This window comes from Triticum aestivum, chromosome 2B (assembly GCF_018294505.1).
Source record: "Triticum aestivum cultivar Chinese Spring chromosome 2B, IWGSC CS RefSeq v2.1, whole genome shotgun sequence".
Classification (NCBI taxonomy): domain Eukaryota; kingdom Viridiplantae; phylum Streptophyta; class Magnoliopsida; order Poales; family Poaceae; genus Triticum; species Triticum aestivum.
This window is the reverse complement of record NC_057798.1, coordinates 354,183,865-354,186,536: the sequence shown is the minus strand read 5'-3', so window position 1 is coordinate 354,186,536 and position 2,672 is coordinate 354,183,865.

The window sequence follows — 2,672 nt, the reverse complement described above, 5'->3', positions numbered from 1 at the left end:
TAGTACAAGAGTTGATCTACCACGAGATCAGAGAGGCTAAACCCTAGAAGCTAGCCTATGGTATGATTGTTGTTCGTCCTACGAACTAAATCTCTCCAGTTTATATAGACACCGGAGAGGGCTAGGGTTACACAGAGTCGGTTACAATGGGAGGAGATCTTCATATCGTATCGCCAAGCTTGCCTTCCACGCCAAGGAAAGTTCCATCCGGACACAGGACGAAGTCTTCAATCTTGTATCTTCATAGTCCGGGAGTCCGGCCAAAGGTCATAGTCCGGCCATCCGGACACCCCCTAATCCAGGACTCCCTCAGTAGCCCCTGAACCAGGCTTCAATGACCACGAGTCCGGCGCGCAAATTGTCTTCGGCATTGCAAGGCGGGTTCCTCCTCCGAATACTTCATAGAAGATGTTTGAACACAAGGATAGTGTCCGGCTCTGCAAAAATAAGTTCCACATACCACCATAGAGAGAATAATATCTGCACAAATCTAATCTGCTGACGTATTCCGCGGCGTGACATCACGCCACGGCCATGCCTTTTTTCGAGTCGTTTTACTATTCCACCTCAGCGCGTTTAGCGAGGCGGTTTCCTTGGCACGTCTTGTCAAAGCAGAGACCGTGTCCCCTTATTCCGGGATTCTCATCAATATGGGCGTGGGTAACCCAACCGCGCCTTTTGGTATGATTCTCTAATTGAAAGCGAGTCCCAAACGGTTACGGGGAGGGCTCTTGGTATTCAACTCCTTTATAAAGAGACCAAGGCTCGACTCCTTTCTTTTTCAATCCAATCGAATCCGCCCCTCGCCTCGAGTTCCAACACTCAAAGCTCTAATTTTAGGCGCTTCGGACCTTCGACGATGTCCGGCTCCGACCTTCAAGTCCGGTGGGTGCCTTCCTCCGTTACGGAAGAAGACTTGCGAAAGCTGAGAGATGCCAAGTATCTAACCGACGAAATCTCGCACAGGCTGCCTGCTCAAGGGCAGGCCATTCCCTCTCCCCAGCCCGGTGAGAGCGTGGTGTTCACATCTCACTTCCTTCGGGGGCTAGGTTTCCCGATTGATCCTTTCGTGAGGGGGCTGATGTTCTATTATGGGCTGGAATTTCACGACTTAGCTCCGGAGTCCATCCTCCAAATTTCATCATTTATTGTCGTGTGTGAGGCCTTCCTCCATATCACTCCTCACTTCGGATTGTGGCTTAGAACCTTCAAGGTGGAGCCGAAGATGATCAAAGGGCAGCACGCTGAGTGCAGAGGAGCTATTATAAGCAAGATAGCCGGTGCTCCCTGGCCCGAGGGCACTTTCCAAGAGGAGTTCGGCTTATGGCAACGGGACTGGTTTTACATAACAGCCCCCAGGGGCACCACATGGGTGGCGCCACCTGCTTTCCGCCCGGGTCCCCCACCACGGCGAGCATCATGGGTCAATGAAGGGCTTATCTGGGGGCCATCCAAAGACGTGCCCCTACTGCAGGACCGCATTCGGGATCTCCTAGAAAGAGATATTAACTTGACCGTAGTGGCGCAAGTTATGCGGATTCGCCACACGTTGCCCTGCAAACGTCGCCCTCTCCGCCTGTGGGAATTTAATCCGGAGGGACCGCGAGTCCTCCAACATTTTATGGGCGCGACACCAGTGGAGATGTACAAATTGTTCTTTGGATCACAAGCAAGGTGTCCGGATTTGTCCGAAGATGCAGGTCTGAGCTGCAATCGCCCGGATGCTAAGGTAAGTAGCCCCGTATTTGGGCACACCATCCGCATTTTCATCATAAAGTTTCCCTTTAACAGAGCTATCCTTTGAACAGGAGTGGATAGCGAAGGCAAAGCTTATCAGGTGTCCAGCCCCCCTGCCCGAGACCGCGCCGGATCCCATGTTAACCAGGATGCTGGAGATTATGCTTTCGGCAGAGGGCGAAGAGGGGAACCAAGGAGCTACCGCCTCCACAGAGGAGACTGTCGGGAAGGGAGGAATCGAGAATTCCCCCAACCTGGGAAAGAAAAGGAGTGCCTCTGAAGACCCGGAGGGGATGACCTCGAAACGGGGAAGAAATCTTCGTCAAAGGATCCGGCGCCGGAGACTGCCCCGGCCGTATTGGGCCCTCAAGGGGATCAGCTTTCCTCCGAGCCGTAAGTAAAGAGAGGGGTTCAAAAATGAGTAGCATCCCTGTTTTATTTCTGAGGAAGATAACCAAAATATTACCTTGCAGTTCGGATCTCAACCCTTCTCAGCAGAGCTCGTCTTCAGGGGATCTTCGTCCGGAGATGATGGAGAGCGAAACGCCTCCCCTAGCTGCACCGACTTACGAGGCAGGCGACCCCGAGGTGTCGTCCCGGCGGGTTTCTCCAAGTCCGGATCCTGAAAAAGGTCGTCGGGCTAGTCCGGTGCCTTCAAGTGCGCGGTCGGAGAGGCTGAGGGATCTGCTCGGGCGAGCGTCCGTCTCAGAAGTACACCGTATGTTGATGAACACGATGATAGGAAGGATTTCATCCGCGGAAAGCGGATTGTACGAGGCCGCCAGGAGTTTACTGACAGGCTTTGAGGTACGTGAAAAGGTGTACTGTTTGGTAGAGCCGCATATATAAAATGCGCCCTGTATAAATAGTAGCCCCTGAGACTCTGTGTGTCGTCAAGAGTGATGGCGCACAGAGTATCATAACCCCAGGTGTAA